This window comes from Anabrus simplex, chromosome 6 (assembly GCF_040414725.1).
Source record: "Anabrus simplex isolate iqAnaSimp1 chromosome 6, ASM4041472v1, whole genome shotgun sequence".
Classification (NCBI taxonomy): Eukaryota; Metazoa; Arthropoda; class Insecta; order Orthoptera; family Tettigoniidae; genus Anabrus; species Anabrus simplex.
Window position 1 is genome coordinate 211,364,444 of NC_090270.1, and position 14,128 is coordinate 211,378,571.

The 14,128-nt window shown below is 40.6% G+C and overlaps 1 protein-coding gene across 1 annotated transcript in view; it reads left to right on the forward strand.

The window, feature by feature from the left end:
* Window positions 1-400: 400 nt before the first annotated feature.
* Window positions 401-14,128, forward strand: part of LOC136875659 (orexin receptor type 2) — a 625,044-nt gene continuing 611,316 nt past the window's right edge. Inside the window, exon 1 of the mRNA XM_067149207.2 lies at window positions 401-440. The gene's annotated coding sequence lies outside the window, so the exon portion shown is untranslated. The remainder of the gene's footprint in view (window positions 441-14,128) is intronic.

The following is a 14,128-nucleotide window of genomic DNA, read 5'->3' on the forward strand; positions in this document are numbered from 1 at the left end:
CTCCCAGTAATGCATAATTAGAATTAGGTGATCATCCCGCAATTATTCTGCCGCCCTCAAAACTTCGCAAACCACGTAATAAATATTTAATTAGAATAATAATCATAGTATTTCTAATGTATAATTCTTGAAATATATACTTACACAATGATATCCTTTATTTACAGCTTTGTAGTTGTATCTTGAAGCAAAGAGTTCACGTGAGAATTAGTGAAGATATTTTCATTTCAAGTACAAACCCCCAAAGAGTGTGTGTTGTGCGCTATAGTTATACAAACGTTTCCCGTTTATTTTTTCAGAAAACATTATGTTGTAACCGAACTTTTCTATGCTGTGTATTATCATTAATGACTATTCATTTTGACTAAGGCACATTTCCATTTATTTCAGGTAAGTGAAGTAACGACGTCGAGTTCCGAGTTGAATTCTAGCACGCAGTGGTATGTACATTCACTTTTTTTGAATATTAGTAATTTAGTTCTAAATCTTGTGATATGGTTAATATCATCAGGGTTTAAATTACTGACGTTTTCCTTAACAATTAACAACAACATTTTAAACTATCATTTAGTATTGGTTCACACTTCAGTCTTTCTAGAATATGACAACACGTGATATGGCGTTCCAATCACCTTGCCTTGCTGTAGTGAAGTCTGCTAATGATTTCCACATACCCTACTAGCACCAGAGTTATCTTTCTTATCTGGCTTCCCAGCATAAATATTTTCCGCCTAGGAAATACTGCACAAATGTATAATGGACGAATGTGTATTACAGAGTAGGACAAGAAATATATTTTTTAGGAAAACTATACAACAGGCGAGATATACTAAGTTCGATGAGGAGTCTTCAATACAGGGCGTCGCTCAGTATGTTTTTGTTTCATTCTTCCTTTGTAACATCCTAAGACCCTGATGGTATTAGACTGACAATTATCTTCACGCATTTTGTGGTTCTCTTCTATATCTTTGATTTTTATAGGATTGGAATTTTACCTTTCTTACCTGCGATTCTTGCTGACGACTCCGTTGATTTATCCTTTAGAACATTTATCACCACCACAAAGATGCCGTACATACTTAAGGAAATGAGCATATGCATGCCATACTTTGAAAAGTGTTATGTCCAGTCGATTGGAAGAATACAATAAATGAATATACATCAAATTCCTCTGCAGTTTATTTTTGCTACTTGTTTAATGTTGCACTCACATCAATGGTTTTCGGTGACGGAAGAATGGGAAAGGGCTAGGACTGGAGAGGTAGCAGCCATGGACTTAATTAAGGTACAGTCCCAGTATTTACCCAGTGGGAAAATGGGAAACCACAATAAAACATCTTAAGGGCTTTCGACGGCGGGATTCGATCCAATATCTCCCGAATTCAAGCTAAACTCTAATACCTATATTGCCCTACTAGATGTCTAGAAGGCATTTTACCATGTGAACTGCGAGAAGCTGTACACAATTTGAAAACGATATACGTAGACTGGGAAAAACAGAAGATTTATTCTCCGATTAAACTAAACACAATCCACAATTATAAAGGTAAAAGGATATGGTAGAACAGGAAAAAATTCGATGGTTGTCAGAGAAGGCTGCTCATTATAATCCTACTCGCTTAATGTATTTTTGAAATGTCCGTAAGGAATTTCAATACCAACAGATAGGGCATTAAAATCAAGAGTCAGCATAAACAATGTGTTCGTTTTCCAGGCGGTATAAGAATTAGTTGCTGATTCAGGACGGAAATAAAATTCTCGAGGTTCTAATCACCTGTATCTTCTAGCTTAGGCCTGTGCATGAAAATCAGTACGAAGAAAACGAATTATGTCAGTTGTCAGAAAACATTCTGAGCTAGTTCCTGCAAAGTAAAAATCTTGCGAACGTGAATACTTAACTAGTCAAATAAGTTCCCTTCTGAAGACAACAGGTGTAGCTTGGAGATTAGGAGGAGGATAGCGTTGCTCGAAAAAGCTTCCATTGTGCGTCTTGCACGTTATAAAAAGCAAGAGAGGGCTATTCATATACATACATACATACATACATACATACATACATACATACATATCTTTATTACCCACTCTAGTGTACACCATCGGTTTACAGGTAATAAAGACAGAGCGAAACACAGAACAAACAAACAACAGGCACTACATCTCTCCTAAAACTACTTAACTAAATTATCTACCTCTACATCTACTCAGTGTCCTCCCATACGTACGCGGATAGCCAGCATACGTGCCGGAAGCACCGCACTACAAACTACCCTATTCCCCATCTCCTACCTACCACCTAAAAAAAAAACTTTAGTAGACTGGTCGCTGCGTCAGCTCTGGTATGGAATACATAAGAGAGAGCTATTCACGATGATGCAAAAAGGGAGGCCAAATTCTTTGAAATACTATATGAAAGGAAAGATTCCTAGCCAATAATATTGGGAAAGGTCCTGAAAATAAGACGACGAGGAAGACCAGGGACTACCGTAGGTATATTCAAGATCTGAAGCTAAATCTTCAGTACACCATCTAACAAGAGATGAAGCACGAACCTGAAGATAGAGATCTGTGGTTACATAGAAAAGGCATTGCCTTTCGAAACTGGAAATTATAATAATAATGATAAAACATTATTATTTTTCAAACTGCTTTAAGTCAAATCGACACAGATAGGTCGTATCGCAACGATGGGTTAGAAAAGGGTAAGGAGTGGAAAGGAAGTGTCCGTGGCCTTAAAATTAAGTGGAATTCACATTCACACCGAGAAGCTATTCTAATTAGAAGTTATTAATTACACTATAAATGAAACTGAACTTAAATTTGCCTGGTGTGAAAATGTAAAACTAAGGAAAGCCATATTTATGGCTGCCGACAGTGGGGTTCGAACCCATCATTTCCCGAACGCAAGCTAATAGCTACGTGACCCAAAACGGCGTGGCCACTTGATTGGTATAATAATAAAAATAATCATAATAATAACAGTAATAACAATAATAACATTGAAATGTCGAAAATAAATCATTCCTGAGGGAAAATCTGTAAACAGAGAGCAGTATCCAGATATTCTACGTCGTTTTACGGGTGTCTGCGTCCTGACAAGGTTCACGATGCTACCTTATTAACATCTAAGTTAATATTACAGCAGCCAATCAATACTATGCCATATTATTTACTTTCAAACACACGTACGTACATCATCGTTATAGACCCTTATGCTCTTCAAGGTTCAGTCTGCAAGCCTCAGTGAATTTACTAAACCCCGCCACAGTCCTCTAGTTGCAACAACTTTTAGTTTATTTCTATACCTCTTATCTGTAAATCGTTAGAAACTGAGTCTAACCATCGCCGTCTTGGTATCCCTCTACTTCTCTTACTCGACATAACAGAGTCCATTATTCTGCTAAGAAACCTATCCTCCTCCATTCGCCTCACATATCCCCACCACCAAAGCCGGGTTATGAGTACACCTTCATCCATCGAGTTCATTCCTAACTTAGCCTTTATCTTCTCATTCCGAATACCCTCCTGTCATTGTTCCAACCAGTTTTTACCAGCAATAATTTTCACTACTTTCATGTCTGTTACTTCTAACTTATGACTAAGACATCCTGAGTCCATGCAGCTTTCGCTCCCGTAAAGCAAAGTTGTCGAAAAACAGACCGATGTAAAGATATTTTCGTCCGGGAGCTGACTTCCTTCTTACAGAATACTGTTGATTGCAACTGCGAACTCTGCATTAGTTTTACCGCACCTAATTCAATCTCACTTATTGTATTGCCATCCTGGATAAACACACTTCCTAAATACTTGAAATTATGTACCTCTTCTAGGTTTGTCTCACCAATCTGACATTCAATTCTCTTGGATTTCTTACTTACTTACTTCAACTTAGTTTTTGAAAGGCTAATATTCATACCATACTCATTGCAAATATTTTCACGTTCAAAGATTTTAGACCGCACGCTATCAAAACAATCTGCCATTCAGACCAAGTCTCAGCATAGGTCAGACTGCTTACTACGCTCCCATCTAACTGAATCCCTCCTTCGGTCTAGAAAGCCAAGAATAACGGCCGAGAGGATCCGTCGTGCTGACCACACGACACCTCGTAATCTGCAGGCCTTCGGGCTGAGGAGCGGTCGCTTGGTAGGCCAAAGCCCTTCAAGGGCTGTAGTGCCATGGGGTTTGGAAATTGTTCTGCGGATTAAGACAGTCATTCTTGATACTGAATTACAATGTGTATCACTGGTGGTATTATTGTTGACTATCGAGTACAAATCCTATTTTAGGCAAGGTATATTAGGGCTATAGATAATAAAAGTGGATCAATACATAAAATAACAAGTAAAACTTAAAACTGGGATGACTTGTAAATAAATGGAGAAATGCAGCAAACGCGTTTGAACGGCAACAGTATTAACGTTTACTTGATATTGTATATCACATATATTTATGTGAATTACTAATTCATACCTACTTCTTTCAGAAATGGGGGAGTGGATTACATATTGTGGAAAATTCTAAATTTCTAATTTTTTTTTTGCTAGTTGCTTTACGTCGCACCGACACAGATAGGTCTTATGGCCACGATGGGACAGGAAAGGGCTAGGAGTGGGAAGGAAGGGGCCGTGGCCTTAATTAAGGTACAGCCCCAGCATTTTCCTGGTGTGAAAATGGGAAAAAACGGAAAACCATTTTCAGAGCTGCCGACAGTGGGGTTCGAATCTACTATCTCCCGAATACTGGATACTGGCCGCACTTACGCAACTGCGGCTATCGAGCTCGGTAATTTCAAAATTTGGAACGATCATTAATCTAAAACTGAAGTCTACTTACAACTATAAATTATTAAATTGTGATAAGTGTGAGACACCGAAAATTCAAAAAATATTGAAGGCTTTTTCAGTACCACAACTCATCAATACTGATACAGAATTAAGTGGTGCAATATACTAATAATAATAATAATAATAATAATGGCGTATGGCCTCGGGAGAGTCCTGGTGTAGTTCTTTCGAACTGACGCCTATAGATGACGTTGAAAACGGCACACATACACACACACACACGCACACACACACACACATACATACAGTCACCAATCCGGATCAATTAATCAATTGAGGTTCAAATCCCCGACCCGGGACCGCTTGAATCAAAGGTCAGCCCGCAATACATTTAGCCATGAATCCGGACAATTAAATAGTTACCTATACTATCAAATATGAATGAATTCCGCAATTAAATCTGCAACGGTTCTGTTGAAGGAACGAACTTTTGCTTCCATTTAAAGCCTAAAATCATCCGACGTTGAAATATCAGTTACATAAGAATGACGCGTGCATTTGCGTGAAACACATCATAAGCAAAGTATTACGTAAGTATGAAAGTAAAGTTATATGATTTTTTGAAAGTAAGGTTTAATTTATAATTAATACTGTCCATTAATGCCGTCCATGAATGCATGGATTGAACCTCCTCATACATCGAACAGTTATAATCGGATGAAACTCGTCATAGAAATTAACATGATTTGAATATGTCGATTTACACCTTCACTCATACTGCATCTTTATCGGCTTCCTCGTCTTTTCCCAATTTCTTGAGGCCAGCGCTAGACGTAGGTTAAGCCCATTTGTACGACCGGGTGCCTATTTTTACCTCACCTCGCTGTGGCGGGATGCATTCATTACTGAGTGTTTCTGTAGTGTTTAGCGGTGTGATGTGTTGTATATCCTGTAAATGATGATATGTGTTACAAAGAACACAGATGTATAATTGCTGAGATAGTAAAACTAACTGTACGCAGCTAAAATCCTCAGCCAGGGCAGGAATTGAACCCTTGGATTATTAAACATAGACCAAGAAGGCAACCAAAATTTAATCAGGCAGAATTACTTTTTATAACAAAGGGTGGAATACTCGTATAGTTTTAGCCATTGAAATTTTCGTCGTAAAGGGCATTGGAAAATGTTTGTGATTTTCACAATTACGATTAAAGTGAGAAATAAGTAGTTTACTAGTATTAAAGTAATGAAGTGATTAGGTTTATTGTAAAGTTTAATAAGGTGAGGCCACGAACATGCTACGCTGGCGTTACAGGGAGAGAGGTGATACTCGCACGTGGCGCGTCCCAGGCGGTGGATAGGGGGGTCCTAACCGGCTTGCCGGCAGACTTGAGGGAAATGAAATACCTCTCGCGGACCAAACACACTACCCCATGCGGGTGGGGGACGCACATGTAGAATACACCCGCGGTATCCCCTGCCTGTCGTAAGAGGCGACTACAAGGGGCGACCAATTAATGCTGGTATTAGAACCATGAAACTACTATTGATTAGTACCATCAAGCGGGGAACACCATGGGTCACCTTTACTTGCGAGTAGTGCCACTATATTAGGTACACAATAGGTTTGTGATTTGTAGCAGCAGAGTGTGTGGACTGTGGGTTTCCAGTACCCGTGCGTCGTACCCATGTGAGCAACACCGCGGGTCTGGGCGTAGCCTGTAGTTGTACCACTATATGAGCGACACCGTGAGTCTGCGTTGCCTGTGATTAGTACCCCCTATGTGAGGAACACCACGGGGCCCGTGGGACCGGCATCCGTGACTAGTACACCTAGGTGAGGAAACTCATCGGTTTGCGTTGGCTATGAGTGGCGCCATTGTGTAAGAAACACCATAGGTCTGCGTTACCTGTACGAAGTGCAATACTTGTGGTTAGTACCATCTTGTGTGGAACACTGTGAGTCTTCGCTACTTTTGATTAGTACCCCAACATGACAAATAGCATGGTTCTACTTTACTCGCGACATGTACCATTCTGTGGGGCCGTAGACGTGGATTTTGCACCCCTTTCGACATCAAGCATCCTCGATTCAGGATTCTGCTTTATGAGTGGTCCCTTGGTCAGTAATAAATTATATATGATCCTTTTTTGAGTTGAACACACTAATTCTTTTGTTTGCTCGTTTTTTGTTGTGTTTTTTTTTTGCTACATGTTCATCCATCCCTTCTTCATGACGATTTTTTTCTTGTGGTCGGTTTACGATTTTGAATTTTTTGTTGTCATTTCATTTCGTACCATTAGGGGTCGATGACCTCGATGTTAGGCCCCTTTAAAGAACAAGCATCAATAAGGTGAGGTGTAGCTTCTGTATTTAAAATACTAGTTGTCAGAACCGAAGCCCATTATGCTGACTATTCAACCAATAAGACACATACACATGGAACTAATGACCGCGACATTTTTGTTTTTCTAGAGCTGTCCATGCTACCATTTATCTAGAAACTGATAAATTATCTTTCAGACATTTAATTGTCCGTGAGAAACGTAAGGCACATGTTACGTCAGACTTTTCCATGAGCAATTAACCGGACAGTCCTCTCTTAAGTGCGCGTTTAAAGAAATCTTGGTCATCCATCGAGTCTGCCTGACAGCCGTTCTTTTTGTTGGGATGTGTGGCACAAGCCTGCTGGGTTCAATAAATGTCCCCCATTGTGCGGTGACACAAAACGTGGCGATAAATAACTAGGCAAGGGCATAACGCCACATTGCACATCTGTCACGGTGGCCCCAGCACGAGGGAGCGTGTTGAAACATCTTATGACAGCAACACAGCAGAGCGTTCTTATAGCAGCTACAAATACTGAGCTGCAAATATTTATCAACAGGTGAGCGTTCTTAAGAAGGAAATCCAATGGATATGTTCTTCCATTTATATTTTGCTTAGCAGAAGAGTTACTATAATATTTAGATTGATGCTTTCACGGCCCGTAATTGTAGACTTGATAATAAGCTTTTGGACTTTTTCGTGTCAGAAAACAAGGTTCACAGAAAAGTTAAATCCGCGTCGCCAGAAGAAAATCTTGTGAAGTACTGTATGCAGGTTGCTGACTAAATATTACACGTTAATGATTTTTTTGTTTACCGAGCTCGATAGCTGCAGTCGCTTAAGTGCGGCCAGTGTCCAGTACTCGGGAGATAGTGGGTTCGAACCCCACTGTCGGCAGCCCTCAAGATGGTTTTCCGTGGTTTCCCATTTTCACACCAGGCAAATGCCGGGGCTGTACCCCAATTAAGGCCACGACCGCTTCCTTCCAATTCCTAGGCCTTTCCTATCACATCGTGTCGGTGCGACGTAAAGCAAATAGCAAAAACAGAATTGTTTACTTTTGTTTTTGTCGAGGGCAAGTAAATGACAGTCCCAGGGCGAAAACTGTACCCTTTTACTCACCTGTTGCCAAGAATACCCGATGAGTAGGAAATATATCTAGACATGATTTAGGTTCTTGGGCGTATGCCGTTTCGCAGAGAACTTTGCCCACGTCTTCAGAAGAAAATCTCGACTGTTCACGAGCAATACGTAAAGAATTTCACCTTCCTTTCTTGACACGACGTAAGCCCAAAAGCCTATATCACGTCTACAAGTACGGGCCATGAAGGCACCAATGTTAACATTAGGAAAAATCTCTGTTTACTGCACTCGTGGACTTTTACGGTTTTTGGAGACGCCAAGGTGCCAAATTTTGTCCCCCAGGAGTTCTTTTACGTGCCAGTAAATCTAATGACACGAGGCTGACGTATTTGAGCACCTTCAAATACCATCGAACTAAGCCAGGATCGAACCTGTCAAGTTGGGGTCAGAAAGCCAGCTCCTTAACCGTCTGAGCCACTCGCCCAACACTCGTAAGTCGTATTTCGATAAGACATTTTTACGACATCAGACATGTAGGATACTTCACTTCTTATGTTACTATTATGTTAATATTATGATATCCTGTGTGTGGTTCAATGCACTCTCCGTGTTCGAGTCTCTCAAATCAGTATTAAATTTGTGTCAGAGCAGGAATCCGTAGCCAACAGTGAAAGCTTTCACGAGCAATAGCAGATGTAATAGTTGTCGTATTAGTAGTGTAGAATGGAATTAATTTATAGCTAACCCGTATGGGAATTCAAACCAGCACAAGAAAAGTCACTACCGAGTAAGACTGCGCTTCTATGAAGACGCACGCGAAGTTAAAACGATTAAATTAATGAAGTTGCAAGTTCTTGCCTGAACAGTAATTAACAGCGTTTAATTGAGCCTACACCCACGAAATCCTCTTCTCCTTGAGTGAAATTAGTTGAAGTGCACCTTACTTTAGACTCGACATAAGCAAACTCGGTAGTCATCTAGTTGCGTAACAATTGGTCTAGTAATTTAAATTTAATTAATAATGAATTTAATAGGTGTCGAGTGAATAAACCAGATAGCTAGATCACAACTACATCCAATTTCCCTTACTGCCCTAGCCTCCTGCGAGAGAGGTTCAAGTCCTTGACTTGATCATGTTAAAATGTAATCTGGCCATAAGGACTGAAATAAATGAAATGGCGTATGGCTTTTAGTGCCAGGAGTGTCCAAGGACAAGTTTAGCTCGCCAGATGCAGGTTTTTTATTTGACTCCCGTAGGCGACCTTCGAGTCGTGATGAGGATGAAATGATGATGAAGACGACACATACACCCAGACCCCGTGTCAGCGAAATTAATCATTTATGGTTAAAATTCCCAACCCTGCCGGGAATCGAACCCGGGAACCCTATGACCAAAGGCCAGTACGATATTTAGCCATGGAGCCGGACCACACGCTGGTGGGCATATAACAAGCAACTCGGCTTTGCGCCTGGCTCAGAACCGAAAAATTGGAGAAGTACACACTGCAATCTCCATGGAGATCACAATCCTCGGATTGAGGAAATGATTACATTAGATGATGGTGATTATTGTTTTAAGAAGTAAAACTAGGCAACAATCCTCTATTGACATTAATCAGAGGGAAAACATAAGTGAAGGGATCCGACACTTCGAAAAATGACGGTATCGGCCAAAGAGCCACGAAGGGCGTGAAAATGAAAGACTCCTTAGGCCTCGGAAACCTAACACCGTCGGGGTTAGAAAAGAACGAGTGTTGAATAAGGGAGGTCGGTTAACCTAAATGAATGCGAAGAGCCTCGCACAAGTAAGTGGGAACAATGCCAGGACCCAGCCCCGTGGTCGTCAATCCACGCTCCCTATTTCAGATCCCGTGACGCACCTTTCAGTCGCTTCTTACGACAGGCAGGGGATACCGTGGGTGATAGATTAGATTAGATTAGATTAGATGTGTCCTCAAGTGAAGAGTTGATCATGGGATATTTTTATGAAGTAATTTCTGAGCACAGGGATGGGGTCATAGTACTGTGTATAATCTTTATGAAGACTTGTGTCTTCTGAAGAGAACTACACAAACATTTAGTGCTTGTTGAAACTATAAGAGGGATGGATTTTACTGTAGAATGACCATTGTTTAACCCCTAATGGAGTTGCCAGTCCGTGTCAACGTGCTACGGCTATGTAGAGAAGCTCTGCATTCGGGGACGCACCGTTGGCTGTCTTGAGAATGGTTTCCTGTGATTTACCATCCTCACTTCCAGGCAAATGCTGGGACACAGCCTATTATTTCCACCTACTTAATAAATTTCGTTCACTATCATTAGTTTCATCTGCATTAGCTCGCCAACTGGGATTAGCATCAGGAAGGGCATGGAAATGAATATCTACAGCATGTTTTCAGTCATTCGACCGGGTCAGTAGTGGAATAAATGAAGCCCCCATCTAGCGGCGAGGATAGGAATTGTGCCGACCGTCGAAGCCTGTCAAAGTCCTCTAGGGCAATGATTAATGACTGCAGATGAAATTATATTATATTGCAGAGTGATGCTGGAGTGGGAGATTACAGAGGAAACGGTAGTGCCCGGAGTAAATCGTGTCCCACCTCCGCTTTGTTCAGCGCAAATCTCAAATGGAGAGACCGTGATTTGAAGCACGGAACCCATCGGTGAGAGGCCAGTGCGCTGCCCCCTGAGCCACGGAGGCTCTCTTCGGGAAGGGGATCCGGTCATAAACAAGATGCTATATAATTTCATCTCACCTCATCCCAGACTCTGCATTAGGACACGGGACGAATGGGTAGACATAATGTACAGTACATAGTGTACATGACAATTGTTTAATCATACAAATAATATAGGTATCTGCTGCTAAATCACTGGGAACTATGAAAAGTATCATGAAATCCTATGAATTAAGTCATAGCCTATTCAATGTCTCATAGGGCTCGTCGGGATTCAGCTTGTCCGTAAGCAGTTTAATATGGAGCGCCCGTGCCATGACCTAACCACTCAATGTCGAGTGTAGGCACACACATCCCTTAGAAGAAAATTAGGACCCAGTTCCATGTGGAACCCTTAAAGAATTATGATATTGAGGACTGTAGTATTCAGTATTCGTAAGTTCTTGGAGATTTCAACTACGCTAGCAACAGCCGTATTCCTGCTGCTGGAAGCCCCCATCTGTACGTCGATAAGTTAACGTTTTAGCATGTAAAGAATATTCGATCTCTACTCAATTAAAGACAGACTTTTTCAAGAGGAGAATAGTGTCTGTCAATGGGGAGAGGTAGAGTAAATGATTTCTGCTGTACACTACTTGTGTATATTGTGCACAGTCGTAGGTACTTAAAAAGGACACCGTAGAAGGCGAAGTTCAGGATTCAAATAGCAGTTTTATCACCTAAGGGTCCGACTCGTTGGCTGAATGGTCAGCGTACTGGCCTTCGGTTCAGAGGGTCCCGGGTTCGATTACCGGCCGGGTCGGGGATTTTAACCTTAATTGGTTAATTCCTACTGCACGGGGGCTGGGTGCATGTGTTGTCTTCATCATCATTTCCTCCTCATCACGACGCGCAGGTCACCTATGGGTGCCAAATAGAAAGACCTGCACCTAGCGAGCCGAACCCGTCCTGGGATATCCTGGCACTAAAAGCCATACGACATTTCAATTCATCACTTAAGGGTAGCTCACTCTGTGGATCATTGGCATAATGTCGACCTCGAGATTAGAAGTTTGCAGGTTCAAACCCGGCACTCCATGTAGTACGATGCCGGCATGTACGAGATCTCTGGTGACAAGTTTGGTGCTGTTCAACCGAAACTATTAAAAATATCATCCATATACCGCCCAGCGGAGATCCATTCTGTGCCATTCGTTATAATAAAATGGAACGTATAAACTGATATGCAGGCATCTTAAATGGCATCACATCAAAATTCCGTAGCTGAGGAAGTGCGATTATCATTACTTCATTATTAGGTGGGTAATTAAAACGTCACTGAACTGTCGTATCTGTCTGCTCCTCATAACATAGGAAAATTCTTCTGAATAGCGTTATCAATAATAATAATAATAATAATAATAATAATAATAATAATAATAATAATGTATATTCTCATATTCCTAATATGCTATTGTATATGATGCTCAGAAATAATATTCCTCCCTTCCTCTGAGATAGCATCAAACAGAGGCCTCCAAATATCGTAACTTATCAGAAGACTCATATCATTGCTAATGGACACCAGAATATCCAAAGATCCCCACTACAGACAAATTGTGGAATAATTACACAGGTCCCTTCCTTTAAATATCTACGTGAAATCATAGTACCATCCGAATTGGACAGGAAAGCTAATTTAGAAAGAGCCACCAAACTCCTGAAAGCTTACCGAATAACATGGAACCACTACAATAAAAGAGTAATGTCACGGAATGCAAAACTTCCGCATTACAAGACTGTTGTTTTTCCGGACGCCTTGCATGCCTTAGAACCACATATCTACAAGGCCACTCTAAAATTGATGAAATTGAAAAACAAGAACGAAAAAATCTTAGGAAAATATATGACCCCGTTCATGTAAATGGTATATGGATCAGAAGGAAATCTGTAGATTTGTACAAAGCAATCGATAAGTTCACCGATACCGTACGCAGGAGACGATTGACATTCTATGGCCACATCTGTAGAATGGACGACACTAGATATGCAAAAAAAAAAAAAAAAAAACCTGCTGGGTATAATTAAATCAAAGAAGGTCATAATAAGCTCGTTAGAGGAAGTAAAGCAGGACTTAAAAGAAATGAATATCACAGAAGATATCATCAGGGATTGCAAGGCTTTTGGGAATCTGGTTGCAAAGCACGCGTGCACGGAAAAGGCTAAAAGAACCACAGGGAAGCAATGGACGGAAGAACGCAAGAAACAGCATAGCGAGTTCAAGAAGAAATTTCGGGAGGAAAAGAAGAAAGGAAAACCATCATGAAGCTAACAAGTTGCAACGCGCTCTGTAAACGGCCATAACGAAGAAATAATAATACTAATAATAATAATAATAATAATAATAATAATAATAATAATAATAATAATATATTTAAGTTCCAGGGAATACACTGACACGAGACTGGCGTCTTCAAATACCACCGGATTGTGGCGCGATTGAACTCTACAACTTTGGTTCAGAAGGTCAGAGTTCTACCATCTGAACCATTCTGTCCGGTTATCAAACGTAGACCCACGTAGATAGCATTCACGCTAACAATCACAAGAATAGCAGTAGTTTTAGCACGCACCCATTTCTGAATAGCGCACGGAGTTGGCCAAGATGTCCCGAGCTTCAGTGATAGCGAAAATAAGAATAAATATATTATATAGAATTACACCATTTATTCCTAGGAAGTAACAGCTGAAGCGTGATTCCGTGGTGCAGGTCAGCACGCAACGTAGGCCATAAGTGGAAGAAACAATAATCCGGAACTTCTATAGTATATTTGACTGTTTCACAGAGAATCATGTACAGTTCTGAGTGTGGTTTTAACGTAAAATATTAGGAGATAAACACCCATTTTTAGTTATAATTGTTGAAAATTGTGACCATGTACCAATTAGAGAATTTTAGTTTTGTATGTTGACAGCTGATATAGATAATGATGAGACAGTTGACTGTAGGTTTGTATATGTTTATGAGACGTAATAAAATCACGATCTAAAATTAAAATTCAGGAAACTCAATCGTCAAAAATTACCGGTGTTTCGCCCAGAGTGCGGCATGGTCTCATCAGTTGGATACCGCACCTTTTCCAAGACACTGCCGCACATGTCGCACTCTGGGCAGAACACTGGCAATTTTTGACGATTGAGTTTCCTGAAATTTAATTTTAGCTATCTCAATTGGAAGCCTTTTTTGGTCAAAATCACGATCTGTTAGTTTTTTG